General features: G+C 38.8%; 1 non-coding gene across 1 annotated transcript; it reads left to right on the top strand.

Annotated features, from left to right (window-relative positions):
* Positions 1-5,890: 5,890 nt before the first annotated feature.
* Positions 5,891-5,997, top strand: LOC141681524 (small nucleolar RNA R71). The gene has a single exon (XR_012558953.1). It is a non-coding gene; the product is annotated as a small nucleolar RNA R71 (small nucleolar RNA).
* Positions 5,998-21,847: the final 15,850 nt, after the last annotated feature.

Here is a 21,847-nt window from a genome sequence, read left to right as displayed (position 1 = left end):
GTAGATAAACTCACCAAGGTCCACATAGTATTCCTCATTCAGAATTCCCCACAACAGCTGTGCTCTCTAAACTGTGACCTTGTGTGCATGTGAAGAAGGCAAAATATTAGCACATATAAATGCATTCCATGCACGGGCATACCTGTTCATGGCGATCGCTGGAAAGTGACGATACTCATTATTGGCTGGACTGCGGTTCCAAACTGTGCCCGGTCGACAGAGAGTCGCACAAATCAAATCCAAGTTAAAATCCTCAGCAGTCTTTTCATTCCAGTTCTCCTCCTCGGGCTTCCTCTCTCGCTGTCCAATCACACGGCGAATCGCCGCAGGATGATAATCAACCGTCAGCCCACGGACTACAGAAAACCCATTCTTTTCAGCCTTCGCGTTCGCGTAGAACTCGCGAACAACGCTCATCGGTACTGCTTCAGGTGACTCACAAAAAGCTATCCACCCCTTCTCTGCAATCATGGGCAACAACTCACCATCCCTCCCTGATGGTAAAAACCCCCTCTTCTTCAGAATCGGCTTCCCCAACAGCCTAGTGTACTCCTCCTCCGCAGCTCTGTCAGTTAACCGAGGCCTTGCAGCAGTGCCCCTCGAAGAATCAGCAGTAGGAACTGTGCTGCTGCTGTCAATAGTGCGTGCTCTCTTGGGTGACATTGATTCGTGAATAGAAGTGTGTAAGAACTGATTTTTTGATGTTTGTGAGAGGGTTTAAGTGTAGGAAGCTTTGTGGGAGATATGTAGGATAGGTGTATGTATATATAGGGTATGGATTAGATTAGGGTTTGGGAATTAAGGGTTAAAATGATGGGGTAGTGGGAACAATTCGTGGGTTTATGGGCTAAAACTGTTTCTGTGTTTTTGTTTTTTTTTTTTTTTCTGAACTGCAAAAAATTTTCTGGAACTCGACCCCTGCGCGGCCGCTCAGCATTTCTGCGCGGGCGCGCAGCAAGCTGCGCGGCCGCTCAGCATAGCTGCGCGGGCGCGCAGAGGGTCTCTGGAATTTTTTTTTTTCATCCCCTGTTTTCTGATTTTTTTGTATTTTTGGATAGGTTATTAACTTCTAAGGGTTCCTGTAACAACAATTCATGGGTTGCCTCCCACGCAGCGCTTCTTTTTCGTCATTAGCTTGACGTTCCGTACCTTTCTCAAGTAGTCAACAAAATGGCACTAACCACCTCTCGGTTTGCCATGTCCCCATAGTAGTGCTTCAACCGCTGACCGTTAACCTTGAATGCTTGGTCCGAATCATTCTAAAAAATTTCCACCGCTCCATGTGGAAACACAGTTTTGACAATAAAAGGTCCAGACCACCTTGATTTCAACTTCCCAGGAAAAAGTCGGAGCCGAGAGTTGAATATAAGAACTTGTTGCCCTGGCACAAATAACTTAGGATGTAGCTTCCTATCGTGCCACCTCTTCACCTTTTCCTTATACATTTTGTTATTCTCGTACGCTTGAAGTCGAAATTCATCAAGTTCATTAAGCTGAAGCATTCTTTTCTTACCAGCTGCATCTAAATCCAGGTTCAATTTCTTCAATGCCCAGTAGGCCTTATGCTCAAGCTCCGCTGGTAGATGACATCCCTTACCGTACACCAACTGAAACGGTGACATCCCTAGTGGAGTTTTGTATGCTGTTCTGTAAGCCCAAACAGCTTCATCAAGCTTTAAAGACCAATCCTTCCTTGACGGACAAACAACCTTCTCTAGAATGCGCTTTATCTCTCTGTTAGACACTTCCGCTTGACCATTTGTTTGCAGATGATAGGCAGTAGCTACTCGATGATTCACATTATAACGCTGCATCATAGAAGTGAACTTACGGTTGCAAAAATGCGATCCTTCATCACTTATGATTACCCGAGGCATTCCAAACCTTGTGAAAATTTGCTTATGAAGAAAATTTAGTACTACCTTTGCATCATTTGTCAGTAAAGCTTTAACTTCGACCCATTTTGAGACATAATCGACTGCCAGCAAGATGTACTGATTATTGCAAGACGAGATAAAAGGCCCCATGAAATCGATTCCCCACACATCAAAGACCTCGACTTCAAGCATCACATTTAATGGCATCTCATCCTTCCTTGACAAATTTCCCACTCTTTGGCAACGATCACACCTTAAAACAAACTGATGAGCATCCTTGAACAAAGTAGGCCAGAAAAAACCTGCTTGCAGAATACGAGCTGCCGTCTTCTCACCTCCATAGTGTCCACCATAAACCGTGGAATGGCAGTCTCGTAATATCCCCTCCATCTCACAGAACGGGATACATCTCCTGATGATCTGGTCAGCTCCCTGTCTAAACAAATATGGTTCATCCCACATATACCACTTCACCTCATGTAGAAACTTCTTCTTTTGCGCGGATGTCAAATTAAGAGGCATTATATTGCTGACAAGATAGTTTACAATATCTGCAAACCATGGTTCTTCCTCCTGAATTGCAAACAACTGCTCATCCGGAAAAGATTCATTGATTAACGTCCTATCTTGTGAAGTAGAATCGGGATTCTCCAACCTAGAGAGATGGTCAGCTACTTGATTCTCGGTACCTTTTCTATCTTTGATCTCTAACTCAAATTCCTGAAGTAAAAGCACCCAACGAATGAGTCTCGGCTTCGAATCCTTCTTAGAAACCAGATAGCGAATAGCTGTATGATCAGTGAATACTGTTACTTTCGTACCAAGCAGATAAGATCGAAATTTCTCAAAGCCAAAGACTATAGCCAAAAGCTCCTTCTCAGTAGTGGTGTAGTTCAATTGGGCACCATTTAAAGTCTTACTCGCATAGTAGACCACATGGAAGAGATTTTTCTTGCGCTGTCCCAGAACTGCACCTACCGCATAATCACTCGCATCACACATCATCTCAAACGGTTCTGTCCAATCTGGTGCTGTAATAACTGGTGCAGTGATCAAACTCTTCTTGAGAGTCTCGAATGCTGCCAAACATTCATCATCAAATTTGAAAGGCACATCTTTCTCAAGCAAATTGCACAACGGCTTAGATATCTTTGAAAAGTCCTTGATGAATCGCCGATAAAAACCCGCATGACCAAGAAAACTACGGATTCCTTTCACAGAATTGGGTGGGGGAAGATTTTCAATGACTCCCACCTTGGCCTTGTCCACCTCCAGACCCTTGCTAGAGACCTTATGCCCAAGGATAATGCCTTCACGCACCATAAAATGACATTTCTCCCAATTAAGCACCAAGTTAGTTTCCACGCATCTTTTGAGTACGGCGCGCAGATTATTCAAACATTCATCATATGAGTGTCCAAAGTCGGAGAAGTCATCCATGAACACTTCGACGTTATTTCCAATCATGTCAGAGAATATAGCCATCATACATCTCTGAAAGGTGGTCGGGGCGCCACATAACCCAAACGAAACTCTACAAAAAGCAAATGTGCCAAATGGACAAGTGAAGGTAGTCTTTTCCTGATCCTCTGGTGCAATACAAATCTGATTATACCCGGAATAACCATCCAGAAGACAAAAATACTCATGTCCCGCCAATCTGTCAAGCATTTGATCAATAAATGGAAGAGGAAAGTGATCCTTCCTTGTGGCTTTGTTCAATTTCCTATAATCCATGCATACTCTCCATCCTGTAACTGTTCGAGTAGGGATGAGCTCATTCTTTTCATTTGCGACCATAGTGATACCTCCTTTCTTAGGTACACATTGTACGGGGCTCACCCACGAGCTGTCAGAAATAGGATAAATGATGCCTGCATCTAGCCATTTCAGAATTTCTTTCTTCACTACCTCCTTCATGATGGGATTCAGTCTTCGTTGCTGTTCCACAGTTGGCTTACTACCTTCCTCTAGCAGAATTTTATGCATACAATATGAAGGACTTATCCCCTTGATGTCTGCTATGGTCCATCCTATAGCCGATTTGAATTCTCTTAAAATCCTTAAGAGCTTGTCTTCCTCACTACCTGAAAGGTCAGCTGAAATAATAACAGGTAACGTAGATGAATCACCTAAAAAAGCATACCTCAAGTGTTCAGGTAGTGGTTTGAGCTCCAAGGTAGGTGCTTCCTCTATTGATGGTTTGAGCTTCCCTTCAGCATTCTTAAGGTCAGAAGTACCAAGAGATTCAAATGGTATGTCCAGCTTTCGCTTCCAGGGAGAAGCGTTCAGATATTGTAATTGCTCGTTGCTATCTTCATCATCACTGTCAAATTCCCCCACTAAGGCCTTTTCCAATGCATCAGACATTAGCATGGGCTCGAGTTCCGAAGTAACCGCGGAATCAATCACATCCACTTTTAAGCACTCCTCATCTTCTGTAGGGAATTTCATTGCCTTGAATACGTTGAAGGTCACATCCTGATCTTGGACCCGCATAGTAAGTTCCCCTTTTTGCACATCTATCAAGGTACGGCCAGTAGCCAAGAAAGGCCTCCCCAAGATTATGGGAATCTTCTTATCTTCCTCAAAATCCAGAATAACAAAATCTGCTGGAAAGAAGAGCTTATCCACCTTGACGAGCACATCCTCAACTATGCCCCTTGAGTAAGTAATGGAACGGTCCGCCAATTATAGCGACATGTATGTGGGTTTTGGATCAGGCAGATCCAGCTTTTTAAAGATCGACAACGGCATCAGATTAATGCTTGCTCCCAAATCACAAAGGCACTTGTCAAAAGTTAGATTGCCAATGGTGCAAGGAATGGTGAAGCTTCCTGGATCTTTCAGTTTTGGTGGTAACTTTTGTTGCTATTACAGCGATGCATTCTTCCGTGAGAGCAACGGTTTCAAGGTCATCCAGTTTCACCTTCCTTGAAAGAATAGTCTTCATAAACTTCGCATAACTAGGCATTTGTTCCAGAGCCTCAGCGAAAGGTATATTGATGTGAAGTTTCTTGAACACCTCCAGAAACTTCCCGAACTGTCTATCCAGCTTTTGTTGCTGCAATCTCTTAGGAAAAGGTGGTGGAGGATAGAGCTGTTTCTCCCCTGTATTAGCCTCAGGCAGAGCGTGTTCAACAGTAGTCTTCCTTAGTTCCGCCGCTTTCTCCTTTTTCTTAGATTCTTCATCTCTAACTTCAGCTTCTACTTCTTTTGCCTTTTCATCCTCAGCTACTTTTCCAGACCTTAAGGTAATAGCCTTGACTTGCTCTTTAGCTTCCTTCCTGCCTGGTACTTCCGTGTCACTGGGAAGAGTGCCAGGTTGACGATTGAGCACTACATTGGCTAATTGACCGATTTAATTTTCCAAGGTCTTGATAGAAACCGCCTGACTCTTGTACAACAGCTTAAGTTCCTCAAAATTAGCACTAGTAGGTGCAGCTGCACTTCCCTGTTGAGGATATGATTGCCTTATAGCATACTGTTGTGGTTGCTGGAATCCAGGTGGGTTAAACTGTTTACTCACCCCTTGCTGATATGGTGGCTGAATAGCATTCTGATTATTCCCCCAGCTAAAATTTGGATGATTTCTGTTATTAGGATGATAGGTCGCTGGCACAGGCTGCTGTTGTCGCTGATAATTATTCACATACTGAACAGATTCGTTGACAAGAGAACACTGATCCGTAGCATGAGAACCTGCACAAAGCTCACAAACCATAGCTATTTGATTAACTCCATACGTAGCCAGAGAATCAACCTTCATTGATAGCGCTTGGAGCTGGGCTGCAATAGCGGTGGCTGCATCAACTTCCAGAATACCTGCGACCTTGCCTGAAGTCATCCTCTGAGTTGGGTTTTGATGCTCATTTGCAGCCATTGTCTCTATAAGATTATACGCCTCAGTATAGCTTTTAGCCCATAAGGCTCCTCCAGCTGCTGCATCGAGCATGGGCCGAGATTGGGCCCCCAAACCATTATAAAAACCAGTGATTACCATCCAATCCGGCATTCCATGATGTGGACATTTTCTCAACATTTCCTTGTAGCGTTCCCAAGCCTCGCACATAGATTCTGTAGGTTGCTGCGCAAACTGAGTAAGAGCACTCCTCATAGCAGCAGTCTTTGCCATTGGATAAAACTTCACCAGAAACTTTTGCGCAAGATCTTGCCACGTAGTGATGGACCCAGCTGGTTCAGAATGTAACAAGTCTTTAGCCTTATCCCTCAGTGAGAATGGGAAAAGCCTCAACTTGATAGCCTCATCAGTCACGCCATTATACTTAAAAGTGCTGCAGATCTCGACAAAATTTCTTATGTGCATGTTGGGGTCTTCAGTTGCCGCTCCTCCAAAAGAAACAGAATTCTGCACCATCTGAATAGTGCCCGGCTTGATTTCAAAGGTGTTAGCTTGAATAGCCGGATGAAGGATGCTTGACTGAATATCATCAATTTTAGGCCGAGAAAAATCCATAAGAGCTGGATCAGCTTGAACAATACGATATCCCATGTTTACTGGTTCTTTCTGCTCAGCGCCTGAATCCGAATCCTCAAAATCTAACTTCTCCGGAATATCAAGAACTTCGTTTGTCTCCTCAGTTGTATCTAAAGTCCTCTTGCGAGCACAAGAACGAGTTTGCATAAACGCTTGCTAAAGTACCTGAAACAAAACCGAAAAGAGTTAGTAACTACTACGTCCTAATCACTGAGTCCTAATGACCAATGATGGTAAGTACATAAACTAAACAAATACGCCGAGTCCCCGGCAGCGGCGCCAAAAACTTGTTAGGGCGAAAACACGCACTAATATTCACGCAAGTATACGCGTTCGCAAGTAATATAGAATACTTTCTAGTTCATTCCCTCAGAGACTCAGACTAAATTATTGTCTAATTAAACTCACTCACCAATGTATGATTACTTCTCAATGTTAAGATAATAACACTCAAAATTGTTGATCAAATATTGACTATAATTAACTACTTAATTAACCACTTAACTAACACTTCAAATTATCAATAATAAAACACTCATGAGATCACAACTTCATTATTACTTCCTTCTATAGCCATTGTTATTACATTTAGCATGTGACAGTGATGACATTAATCGAATAACACGAAACTGATAAAAGCCAACTTTCATTGTACTAATACCATTCTACCAAGCATCCACAATTAAGATAGAAGTTGAATAGTCATCAATTATGTTGAGTTCCTATATGTCTACAGAAATTGACAACACAACGATTTAAGCACAAGTTATTCCTTTTGATTACATAGGGCAAATAAAACTGTTAGAGTTACCCACTAATCATGCACAACATACATGAACCTATGCTAGCATGGCAAGTTCTAAATCTCAAGATCCACCGTCGCTTCACAAGAGATTAACACCCTATCTTATATGTTCGCGACGCACATAGACGAATACGCGCAACCAATACTAGATATCATGCAATCATCACACACTAAAGTATTAAACAATTAACTAAATAATTCCATAATAAATCCGTTGTAACCCCATGATCACGATTAGCCCATAATAGAACTCATCGCCATCATGGGTTCATATGAAATCATGATAAACAAACACAAGAAAATAATAACTAAACTAATTATATTAAAACAGAGTACGTCACAAGAGTAAATAAGTCAAAGCAAGAAAACTAGCATCCAACGTTACAACGAAACAAGAATCACAAGAATATATGCTTCCTCTTCGTTGCAGTGTGCTAAATCGGTCTTCTTCCTTATCTCCTTCGCTTCTTGCGTAAAACACAATCTAAAACATAATCTCCTTAATAATCTCTCTATGAAAACGTCTCAAATCTACCTATATAATAGTCCCATAAAACTCAGATTACATAGAAGTTGGAAGCCAAACAGAAGTAGAAGTCTAAAATAATTCAGCTTTTTCCCCGACCTTGCGCGGCCGCTCAGCATTTCTGCGCGGGCGCGCAGGCTGCTACGCGGCCGCTCAGCATTGCTGCGCGGGCGCGCAGGACCCTACTGGAAAAATTCCAAGCTTGCTCCGTTTCTTCGCCGTAATCTGCCCATTCCTTTCCTCTCGCAATGGTGAACACATGCCAAGGCTTATTCTTGATGATTCCTCCCCCGAAATGCAACTAATACCCTGAAATGCATAAACACTAGAAAAACGCATTAAATACACAAAATACTTGATTTCAAGACACCAATTTAAGCCATTTTAAGACGTTCTAAGTGGTATAAAATGCCACTTATCAAAATGAGGTAGAAAATTTAGTTGAAGGTGGTTAAAAGACATTGATTATAAGGAACTATTACTATCAGGAAAGGCCAATGAGGTGGCCGACACTCTAAGTGCAAGAGAGCAATTATAGACGCTCGTGCCAGAGGAATGCAATTATAATGGTAGAAGCCGTGAAGGTTGTATTATGGTTTGGAAGATTGACATTCCTTCTGATGACTGTGCAATACCCAACCGTAATAGTAGTTTGGTAAAGGTTTAATTCGTGTAATCACCATGAGCGGGCTATCTATCTTAGAAGGAACTATCTTGAGAATAAGTCAGGACCATGTTTCAAAAAGGACTAAATGAACCTTTGAGCTTCATGTCTCCTAATATAGACATATGATTTAGAATGGTATTAACCGACTATTGTTGCTTTCGTTAAAACTCTTCTGCATTTTATCTACTTCATGTCATGAATGTACGTCAGGATCAGGAACGGTGATCATGTTACCTTCTTAGAAGAATTCGATACGATATGTATGGACTCCATATGGTTAGCTATTAAGACTTCATGGAAAGTGAATGACTACAGTAGGTCAGTGGTGGACCATAGTAATGCTCCAATGAGTCTATGAATAATGAGACAATGATAACTGTGAGAGTTGTATTGTAATGAATGTTGAGATTGAGTACCACTAATCGGGTCGTGGTGATGTATAAGTTATCATTGAATAGACTAATTAAGTAGATTATTTACCTATTGAATATTTATTCCTCCTTATCAATAGAGGGTCGTATGACTATACGAGGAAGGTTGTGATGCAAGCATAGAATTCTAGTAACGATGATGTCTAGAATGAGATCCTAGATTCGATTTTCGATGTCGAGGGAGTTTCAAAGGTGATTGTGTATAAGCTCGAGGAAGAGCATGGGTCCATAGAATGATGGACGGAATAGCAAAAATATTTAAGCATGTAAAATGTGATGCGATAATACTGGATATTGATATAGATACATATGTTTTGTTCTCCTATGATAAACCTCTATAGTTCAGAGGTAGATTCCAAGCCAGATATTTGTGGCGGTATTTTTTTCATATACAATTCTCTTCAATTCGTTCTTTTCTCTTCTTTTTATTTCATGTAAGCTGAGAAGAACAATCCTTCCAGAAGGGGAGGTATTGCCGAATGACTATCTATCTGTGTGATAGAAGCCTAGTAGGATACCACATGTTGTTTAATTGCTTGTCAAGTACTAAAGGCTGGCCACCTTCTGTACTAACTACGCGATATAACAAGTGTTCATGATCATAGTGATCTCTCAATAAATTCTTTTACTTCTATACGATGGATCAAGCTTTCAAAGATAGAAGCAGCTAGAGATGAAGTGGTACCAAGTACGGTGGTATTCCGAATCTAACACGTTCGTGATACTAAGGTTGACGTGATTATTTGGAGGTTATAAGACTCTAGCGAGTAAAGGTATATCTAGAATAGTATCCTGTACGGAAGATAGTAACGATTACAAACTGGAAAAGAATGGGTATTGAGAAGCAAAAGCTATAGTGCTAGAAGCTGTGATGAAATTATGTGCAATAGACTTGAAAGAATTTGGAATGATCACTTAACGCGGATTGAGTTTTCTTACGATAATAGATCGTATGTCAGTATCGAGATATCGCCTTATGAGATCCTTGAGGGAACACAATGTCGATCTCCCTTATGTTAGGATGATTTTGCAGAGCGCAAGATGCTCGGACCAGCAGTGGTCCAAAGGACCAAGGATATAATAGATCTAATCAGAGGGCGGCTGGTAGTAGCCCAAGATGGACATAAAAAGTATGTTGATTTGACATGAAAGGATAAAGAATAGGAATTAGGGGACCTAGTAATGTTAAAGGTATCCCTTGGAAAGGATGGATGAGGTTCGGAAAGAAAGGAAAGCTAAGCCCATGAATTGTTGGACCCTTTGAGGTATTCAGACATATTGGGAAGTTAGCATATGAGCTAGCCCTACCCCCGAACATGTAGCAAGTTCATAACGTGTTCCACGTATCAATATTAAGGAAGTATAATTCAGATGCTAGACAAATAGGGGCATATGAGCGCATAGACATGCAACCCGACTTAACCTAAATGGGGCAACCAAGAAGGGTTATAGATTGAAAAGGAACAAGTGCTTAGGAAAAGGGTTATCAAACTTGGCAGAGTTTGGTGGTAGGACCATAATGTGGGAAAATTTACTCGAGAGTTAGAAAGTGCAATGCTAAGAGAGTATCCCTATTCATTTTCTATATGATTCCGGGACGGAATCATTTTAAGGAGGGGAGACTGTAATAACCCCAATTTTTGGAATTTTTGAAACCTTTATGAATAGTGATTTTGCTGATTATGCTGAATAAGAAAACTTTTCATACCACACTATGTAGGGGTTCTTTTATTGATCTTCTGAGATATTATTAGTACTCTATGTGGTATATAAGTGTATGTAAAGATCGTCAGAATCCAAATCCGAACACTTTGATTTTTCTCGAAAATCCACCAGATACCGAAAAAATTAAGTATAAGGTAACATGATTAAAGGGATTTAAATTCAAGGATTATAAGAGAGGATCATAAAAGGAATATAATGTATTGAGAAAGGTTTAGGGGAACCCAAGTAATAAGATCCCGGGTATGATCCCTCAAATGATAAACGAGAACGAAAGTTAAGCGAACCGTATAACAGATCAGCGGTCATTAGCCAAGTGATTAGGAGTTAATCAAAGGGTTAGCGGGGAGTGATGTCATCTCACCAACAAGAAGAGGACAAGTGTGGGAGGATGACATAGCATGATGACCTAAGCATGACCAAAAGAGAAGTGTGTTGTTGGTTGATTGTGAACCACACAAAATTTACCATGGTTTTAATTCAATTAACAAAACAACATCAACCAAGCCAAGCAAATCATAAACACAAACTTGACTTTTCATTTCCAAGCAAGAGCTCTCGGCTTTTTCATATTTTCAAGGAAGAAATTTCCAAAAATCAAGATTCTAGCTTTGCTAAATTGCAAGGTAATTATCCAAGGTTCCTTATGATTAGATAAGCATATCCTAGGAGTTTAAGCTTCTATTTCTTCATGAATCTCTTCCAATAAATCAAGGAAGAAGATGATGAATAGTGTTTTCAAGATTACTAACTTTATTTTCTTTGATTTCCTTTAAGATCCAAGCATTCTTAAGCTATCTCAAGGCTTCTTAAGGCTTCCTAGCTACTCTAATCACTCCAAGGAAGGTATAACCCCTCCAAACCCTAACTTTACTTTGAGTATTAAGTTTGGTTTTGTTTGTTATGGTTCATGAGAGGCATGGGTGTTGTGTATTTAGAGATTGGTTGGTTTTGTGATGTTTTTGGAATGGTAAATCTTGGTAATTAGTTAATGAACTTAAGTATAGCTTTAGTTCATGTTTAGGGGTAGTATAAATTGGAAAATTTTGAGATGCTGGGACTGTTGTAATGAATTATGGACGGAGTTTGGTTGTATTGGTGGTTATGGGTTGATTTGTGGTTGATTGTGGATTGATTTGGAGTTGTACAAATTTGGTAATCGCGTAAACATAGCCGTCGTAATGCCCGATTTACTTTAGACTGTTTTTGTTCTTAACATCAGGACCCGAGAACTCACTGTTAGGTTTTGACCATTGCCATGATTAGATAGTTCATATTACGAGCTTCGTTTTGATATGTGGTTCGTTTGAATCCAATGTATGGTTTAGGAGAAACGACCATTTTAAGTAACGGCGCTTCGCGACCGAACCATTACCCCTCGCCTTACTTTGAAACATTGGTTAAAGACCTTAAATGACTAATTGGAGTATGAAACATTTATGTAAAGTGCATTAGGTAGTTGGTAAGGTACTCGCGAAAGAATTGCCTTAAAAATCTTAATGGTTAATTTATTAAAAATGGTGGAGCCGAGGGTACTCGAGCGACTTAAGTGAATCATTAAGCACGAAAGCGAATGTTAGGGTCTAATTGGTTAAAGTATAGATTCTTAAGCGATTTTGGTTTAATTCCAACCTATATGTGGTTTATAGGTTACCAGACTCATCCCAGGACTTTTACCACCCCCAGTCGCTCAGGCAAGTTTTCTACCCGTTATACAGTTGTTGTGATGTATATATGTATATGCATTATCTTGTGATAGATGCATGTTGGTTAATTAGCAAATTTTGCAATATATTGAAGCATGCTGATATGGTATATATATGCATGTCTGTTTCGTAACCTGGTTATTTATCTGTTGATTTCAATTCTTATAGTTGCATAAGAGATAAGCAATATTTGCGTATACCCTTAGTATAGGGGACCCAAAGGTGAACATTTTCTAAAACCGGGAGTCGATGTTCCCGAGTATATTATATATATTTTTATATATATATATAGATATAGTTTTCAAAACTATTAATCGAATAAGGTTTATTCGATAACTTTATTTTTATTAATGAATATTACTTGGAATATTCATTCGAAGACTTATGACTCGGTTTATTTTATTTAATGAATATTACTTTGAATATTCATTGGAGGACTTATGAATCTGTTTATTCTATTTAATGAATATTATTTTGGATATTCATTCAAGTACTTATGACTCCGATTATTTACTAAATAATATTCTTTATTTTATTAAAGAATAATGTTTCGATAATCAAACTTATTTCCGATTATTCAACTAAAGATAGTACTTTCGGATAAGTATATATTTGGTTATTTATTTTTCATTTCAAGTATGAGTTTTAAAACTTCTACTTCAAATTATTTATATAGAGATTATCCTTATGGGAATATTATTTAAATAATAATATATAGATATTTTCTAATATATCGGGACTGATTTATTTCATTAAATCAGCATTACTCCAAACATTCTTAAAAATGTTTTCGAGTCTTCAAAATGATTTTTAAAGGTTAGAGCGGATCCCAAAACTCGTTTTCAAATTTAAGATCTTCCTTTTTGAAGGGGACTTGAATACTCGCTCAAAAATCTAAAGGATCCGGCTCTGTGATGTATTTTATATTCGCAACGAGGTTGCTATTTTGATAAATGAATTGATTACTTACCCAACGTTTGGGAAGTAAGTCCATCTATTTGAGTCGGCATAAGCAACATGGGCTCAGTGGGCGTCCATGAAAGTGTAAGTGGCTCTGTGGGAGTCCATCAAATGCGTAAGTGGCTGAGTGGCAGTCCAACATAAGGTCCTATTGCGACCAGGGTGATGACCAGTGGGGAATTCGTCCATCTACTAGTAGAAAAGGTTACTTATTGGTATCTTTGCCTGATCAGCAAGATATCAGGTTTATGCCAAGGTTTTCTCCTTTCCAAATTCATTGGATATTGCAACTCTGTTTATTATTTTCATAACAGAGGTTTTAAAGGAGTATATGAAATGTATATATATAGGTGTATATATATATCGGGACTTAATGAAGTATCTCGTAACTTCATTTTTTATAATGATATTTCAAGGATTGACTCTATTCAAGTCTTATCTTGTAGTCTCATCTATGTGATGAACTTTTAAAACTGATTATAACTTGAACGGTGGTAGTTCAAGTAGTATTTGGGAAAGATATAAGTATATTGGGGTATCTTGTAACTTCATCTTTTCAACTTATATCTGGTTATTGATTATCTTATGCATGACAAAGATTTTCAGAAAAATGTTGAGATAAGGTTAGATATATGAGATCACCTTACAACAATATTTTTATACAGTTATAAACTGGAACTCTGTGTATATTATACAGGTCAGAGGATTTTAAAGATTGTGAAAAGTATATATGTATATATACTGAATATTTTGCGACTTGGTCACATAAGAGATCAAACTTGGTTCATTTCTTTTGACCAAGACTTTCACGAGTACTATGAGAATGCTCATATATTGTTAATTATTCTACATATTATTTCGGTGGGCTTGTTGCTCACCCTTGCTTTCTTCTTTCATCACACAACAACAGATAGAGAAGATGAACATGATCAAGCTCCCAATTCACGAGCAGATAGGAAATGTCTGGCAGTTTCCTGTAGGCGTTGATGCCGTGTAGCTGAGGTAGGATCTACCAATAGGCTAGGCTTTCAAATTTCGATGTACCAAACTTATGTATATTTATGAATTGTAATAATGGCAAAGAATATGTAAATTATTCAGAAACCCTTTTTAAGGTGAAATGGTTTATAATTGTGGAATAAAATGACTTGTGTTATTTTTGGTATTCATCTCTGAGACTATAACTTGTGGTGTGTGTGTATATTATGGGGTCACAGTACGCAGTAGTTGGTTGACTGTTAAGATTAAGTATGATAAGGGAAATGGAACTCGTGACAACCTGGATCCCCGGCCTCGGATTTGGGGGTGTTACACATCAGACCTTAGCACATGATCAAGTTCTGAAGTTACTGCAGAATCAATCAAATCCACCTTGAAGCACTCCTCATCTTCTGTAGGGAATTTCATTGCATTGAATACATTGAATGTTACATCCTGATCTTGCACCCGCATAGTAAGTTCACCTTTTTGCACATCTATCAAGGTACGACCTGTAGCCAAGAAAGGTCTTCCCAAGATTATAGGAATCTTCTTATCTTCCTCGAAATCCAGAATGACAAAGTCTGCAGGAAAGATGAGCTTATCCATCTTTACTAACACGTCCTCCATGATGCCTCGTGGGTATGTAATAGAATGATCAGCCAATTGTAGAGACATGTAGGTGGGCTTCCGATTAGGCAAATTCAGCTTTTTGAAGATAGACAACGGCATCAGATTGATGCTTGCTCCCAAATCGCAAAGGCACTTGTCGAATGGTAACTTGCCAATGGTGCAAGGAATGGTGAAGCCACCTGAATCCTTAAGCTTTGGAGGTAATTTTTGTTGCAGCACAGCACTGCACTCTTCCGTTAGAGCAACGGTATCAAGATCATCCAGTTTCACCTTCCTTGAAAGAATACCTTTCATGAATTTCGCATAACTAGGCATTTGCTCCAGAGCCTCAGCGAAAGGTATGTTGATGTGAAGTTTCTTGAACACCTCCAGAAACTTATCAAACTGCTTATCCAGCTTCTGTTTTTGCAATCGCTTAGGAAAATATGGTGAAGGATAGAGCTGTTTCTCCCCTGTATTACCCTCAGGCAGAGTGTGTTCAACAGGAGTCTTCCTTGGTTCCCCCTCTTTCTCCTTTTGCTTTTCTTCTTCATCTACAACTTCAGCTTCTCCATCTTTTGCTTTTTCAGCTTCAACAACTTTTCCAGACCTTAAGGTAACAACTTTGACTTGCTCCTTAGCTTCCTTCCTGCCTGGCACTTCAGTATCGCTGGGAAGTGTGCTAGGTTGACGATTAAGCACGACATTGGCTATTTGACCGATTTGATTCTCCAAGGTCTTGATATAAATCGACTGACTTTTGCACAACAACTTTAGCTCCTCGAAATCAGGACTAGAAGGTGGAGCAACACCTCCTTGTTGAGGATATGATTGCCTTTGAGCATATTGCTGAGGTTGCTGGAATCCAGGTGGATTAAACTGTTTACTTACAGCTTGCTGATATGGTTGCTGAACAGCATTCTGATTGTTGCTCCAGCTGAAATTGGGATGATTTCTGTTAGTAGGATGATAAGTAGCTGGCACAGGCTGTTGTGGTCGCTGATAATTATTCACACACTAAACAGATTCATTAACAAGAGAACATTGATCCGTAGCATGAGAGCCTGCACAAAGCTCACATACAATAGCTATCTGATTGATTTTATAGTCGGCTAAAGAATCGACCTTCATAGACAGCGATTGGAGCTGTGCTGCAATAGCTGTAGTGGCATCAACTTCCAGAATACCTGCTACCTTCCCAGGCATCATCCTTTGAGTTGGGTTTTGATGCTCGTTTGGAGCCATGGTTTCAATGAGATTATAGGCCTCAGTATAGCTTTTGGCCCACAAGGCGCCTCCAGCAGTTGCATCGAGCATGGGCCGAGATTGGGCCCCCAAACCATTGTAGAACCCAGTGATCACCATCCATTCAGGCATACCATGATGTGGACACTTTCTCAACATCTCCTTATAGCGCTTCCAAGCTTCGCACATAGATTCTATTGGTTGCTGCGCAAACTGAGTAAGAGCACTCCTCATAGCTGCAGTCTTGGCCATTGGATAGAACTTCATCAGATACTTTTGCGCAAGATCTTCCCAAGTAGTTATGGACCCAGCTGGTAGAGAATGTAACCAGTCCTTAGCTTTATCCCTCAAAGAGAATGGGAAAAGCCTCAGCTTGATGGCCTCATCAGTAACACCATTATATTTGAAAGTACTGCAGATCTCGACAAAGTTCCTGATATACATGTTGGGATCTTCAGTCGCGGCACCTCCGAAAGAAACAGAATTCTGCACCATCTGAATAGTGCCCGGATTGATTTCAAAAGTGTTGGCCTGAATAGCCGGATGAATGATGCTTGACTGAATGTCATCAATTTTAGGCCGAGAAAAGTCCATAAGAGCTGGATCTGCTAGAACTATACGATCACCCATGATTATCAGTTCTTTCTTTTCACTCTCTTTATCCGAATCTTCAAAATCTAACATCTACGGAATGTCAAGAAGTGAATCTGTCTCCCCAGCCGTATCTAGAGTCCTCTTGCGAGTGCGAGAACGTGTTTGCATAAACGCTCACTAGAATACCTGAAACACAACCGGAAACAATAAGTAACAAGTCTTAATCAATGAGTCCTAATGAACACTGATGGCAAGTACATAAACTAAACAAATTAACACCGAGTCCCCGACAGTGGTGCCAAAAACTTGTTAGGCACAAAGCATGCGCTAATAATTCATGCAAGTATACGCGTTCGCAAGTAGTATAAAATGATTTCTAGTTCGTTCCCATAGAGACTCTGACTAATTATGTTTAATTAACACTTACTCACCAATGTATGATTACTTCTCAATGTCAAGACAATAACACTTAAGGTTGATTAAGTAATTATTAACTACGAGAATTAAACACTTAAATTAACACTTGAATTAACAATATTAAACACACATGAGATCATAACTTCATTACTACTTCATTCAATAGTTATTGTTATTACCCTTAGCATGTAACAGTGATAATATTAATCGAACAACACGAAACTGATAAAAGCCAACTTTCGTTGCACAAATACCATTCTACCAAGCATCCACAATTAAGATAGAAGTTGAATAGGCATTAATTATGTTGAGACCCTATATGTCTATAGAATTTGTCAACATAACGATTTAAGCGCAAGTTATTCATTATGATTACACAGGGCAAGTAAAATGGTTAGAGTTACCCACTAATCATGCATACAATACATGAACCTATGCTAGTATGGCAAGTTCTAAATCTCAAGATTCACTGTCGCTTCACAAGAGATTAACAAACTATCTTATATGTTTGCAACGCACATAAGATGAATAAGCAAAACCTATGCTAGAAATCATACAATCATCACATACTAAGGTATTAAACAATTAACTAAAGAAATCTATAGTAAATCCGCTACGACCCCATGATCACGATTAGCCCATGATAGAACTCATCGTCACCATGTGTTCATATGAAAACATGATAATAACACAACGATATAAACTAATAAAAATACTTAATAAAATTAGAGTACGTCACAAGAGTATTAAGGTTCAAAGTAAATAAAAGTAGTATCCACTGTTACAATGAATAAAAGAATCACAAGATAACGTATGCTTCCTCTTCTTCGTTGTGGTGTGCTAAAACGGTCTTCTTAATCTTCTCTCCTTGCTCCTTGCTTGTTGCTTGTTATTACTTGTTACTTCTTATTGTGAAACGTCTCTCAAGATTACTTATATAGAAGTCTGTAAGAGACAGCACCGTCAAAAGCCCAATAGAAGTCAAATTATAAAAATCAAGATTCTGAAATTACGACCCCAGGCGGCTGCCTCAGTTCCCAAGAGGGCGCCTGCATCTCCAGGCGATCGCCCCACGTCCCAGGCGGGCGCCTCCACAGCTTCTGGAAAAAATCATCTTTTTGCTCCAGATTTTGCTGAATTCTTCGCACAACTCCCCACAACTGATTTTAAGTGCTTCCCTAGGCTTATTATGATGAAATCTTCCTAATTACGCAAGTTATACCGTGAAATTCACAAATACTAGAAAAATGCATCAAATACACAAAATACTTGATTTCAAGACATCAATTCAAGCCATTATAAGACATTCTAAATGGTATAAATTCCACTTATCAATATACCTTATCCGATTAGTAGTTATAGAAACTATATATATATATACTCAGGAACATCGACTCCCGGTTTAGAAAAATGCTCACCTTCGGGTCCCCTATACTAAGGGTATACGCAACTACTGCTTATCTCTAGCATAGGTATTATGCAGTTTATAAGCATTTGATTTGATAATAGAATATCAAGATTAAGAAACAGACATGCATATAAATATATATACATGCTCAATATATCGCAAGATTTGCTAATAACAATCATGTGCTTATCACAAGATAATGCATATACACATATACATCACAACAACATTTATACGGGTAGAAAAATTGCCTGAGCGACTGGGGGTGGTAAAAGGCCTGGGGCGAGTCTGGTAACCTATAAACAGCATATAAGTTGGAATTAAACCACGGTCACTTAAGAAACTAGACTTTAACCAATTGGACCCTAACGTTCGCTTTTGCGCTTAACAATTCACATAAGTCACTCGAGTACCCTCAGCTCCACCATTTATAATAAATTAACCGTAACGAATTTTAAGGAGACTCTTTCACGAATACTCTACCAACTGCCTAACCCATCTTAAATAATTGTTTCGTAATCCAATTAGTCTTTTAAGGGCCTTAAACAAGGTCTCAAAATAAAGCGAGGGGTAAAGGTTCGTTCGCGAAACGCCGTTACTTTAAACGGTCGTTTCTCCTAAACCGTATATCGGAACCGAGCGAACCACATATCAAAACAAAGTTTACGACATTCTCTAGCTAAACATGGTAATGTTACAGATTGGTTGTTGAGTTTTCTATCCTGAACACTAAGAACAAGCAGTTGAATAAAAACGGGCATTAGGACGGCTATGTTTACGCAATTACCAATGTTTAAACTACTCCAATCCACCACAAACCAACTCATAACCATCAATACAACCAAACTTCATCTAAACCTTACTATATCAATCCCAAACCTCAAGATTTTTCCAACTCATTCAATCACAAACAAGAGCTGCTAACTATACTTAAGATTCATTAACCAATAACCAAGATTCAATTATCAAAATCACTACAAACCCAACCAAATTTTAAGCACACAGGCATTATGCTTTTCATATACTATATCAATAAAAACCATTCCTAAATACTAAAAATTAAATCTAGGGTTTGAAGTTTATACCTTCTTGAAGCTTCCTAACACAACATAAGAGCTTTGAATGCCTAAAAGAACCTTGATCCTTGCTTGTATAACCTTAAACTTTCATAAAAATCAAGAAAACCAAAGTTATTTCTTGAAAGTTAATATTCACCATCTTATTCCTTGATTTATTGGAAGATATCTATGAGGAATTGGAAGCTTAAACTCCTAGGATATACTTATCTAATCACCAAGAAGCTAAGGAAATTACCTTGGATTTATTTATGAAGTGAAGCTTAGATTGTTAGATATATTTGATAATATCATGTGTAATATGATTTGTGTTTAATTTTCAGATCTTACCTAACAGGATAAATCAGTACTTAACTGGAATTCAGCACTTATACTGAAGACAGAACTTAAGATATCAGAACTTAAGTTATTAGAACTTAAGGTTCAGAATATATTTATCAGGAGATAATATCAGGACTTAAGATGACTTTCAGATAAGGCAGGCGGTTGATTGAAAGGAAAGAAGATCGAGACTAAGACAGATAGAATTGTGCATGAAGACGGAATTCTATGAAGAATAGAATACTTGGAAGAAAAGATAACTAGTTGATATATTTTAGGAAGCAGAATTATATTCCATATCAATTAGAAGATTATCTTGTAACTGTGTAATATATAAACACAGGCATAGAGTTTACACTATAAGTGTTACGATTATCGAAGTTATTATTCTTTGTAACTCTAGCAGCTCTCGTGATAATTTGTTCATCATTGAGAGAGGACATGTCCATATTGTAACAGAGTTTATTATGTTAAATAAAATCTATTTTATGTTACTTAAGTTCTTATATTCGATTTGATTGTGCTAAACACTGTATTCAACCCCCTTCTAAAGTGTGTGTGACCTAACAAGTGGTATCAGAGCCTTCTTTTAACACAAAAACAGTTTAAGATCCAAAATCAATCATGTCTGAAGAAGAAACTCCAACCAAGCCCACCAAAACTGAAGAACCTCCAAAAACCGTAAATCATAGTCGATATGAGACTATAAGAGTTCCCATGTTGAAACCTTCTGAGTATTCCATATGGAAAGTGAAGATGCCTATGTTTCTGGAAGCTACAGATCCGGAATATCTCGACAAGATTTATGAAGGACCACATATGCCAACCAAACTCTCTGTGGAAGTTGCAGGTTAGCCAGCAAAGTCTGTACCAAAGGAGAAAAGTGATTACACTGCTAAAGATATCTCATCAATTACAAAGGATGCAAAGGTAAGACACTTGCTGCATAGTGCCATTGATAATGTCATGTCAAACAGGGTAATTAACTGCAAGACTGCAAAAGAGATATGGGATGCTTTGGAAATAAGGTGTCAGGGAACTGATTCAATCAAGAAGAACAGGAAGACGGTACTCACTCAAGAGTATGAACACTTTGACTCAAATCCTGATGAGTCATTAACTGTCTTATATGACAGATTTGTCAAACTCTTGAATGATTTGTCACTAGTTGACAAAGAGTATGATATTGAAGATTCAAATCTTAAATTCCTGTTAGCTCTTCCTGAAAGATGGGATTTGAAGGCCACAATAATAAGAGACAACTATAATCTTGATGAAACAACTCTTGATAAAATTTATGGGATTCTCAAGACTCATGAACTTGAGATGGAATAAAGAAGCAAGAGGAATGGAAGAAAGTTAAGGACAGTTGCCTTTGTGGCTGAGGAGGAAAGTCCCAAAGAAGCTACCTCAAGGAAAGGCAAGGGAAAGGCTCTCATCACAAAGTCTGATACTGAGTCATCAAGTTCTGATAGTGATGATGACTCAGAAACTGAAAGTATACCTAAGATGGACCCTGATGAGGGGATGATGAAGCTGTGTGCTCTTATGGTGAAAGGGATCACAAAAATTGCATACAGGAAATTCAGGAGAGGAAAGAAGTTTTCCCGGAAAGGTGCAAGTTCTGATAAGAAAAGTTTCAGAAAATTTGAAGGCAAAGGAGGAAAGTCTGACAGAGGAGATTACTCAAATGTTAAATACTACAACTGTGGTGAGAAAGACCACATATCTCCAGATTGCAGAAAAGGGAAAAGTGACAAAGTAAAGGCTCTTGTCACAAAGAAGAAAAGCTGGTCAGATGCTTCAGATTCTGAGGATGAGGAAAACTATGCCTTGATGGCAAATGCTGATAGCAGTTCTGATACTGCTGACTTAAAGGTACCTCAAACTACTTATGCCTTTCATACTGATGATATTACTGAGTTGAGAAGATGTCTTAAGACCATGTTCATTAGTTATAAAGATCAAACTTTAACATGTGAAAGATTAACTTCTGAAAATCTT

This window comes from Apium graveolens, chromosome 8 (genome assembly GCF_009905375.1).
Source record: "Apium graveolens cultivar Ventura chromosome 8, ASM990537v1, whole genome shotgun sequence".
Taxonomy (NCBI): Eukaryota; Viridiplantae; Streptophyta; class Magnoliopsida; order Apiales; family Apiaceae; genus Apium; species Apium graveolens.
This window is presented reverse-complemented; position numbering and strand designations above follow the sequence as displayed.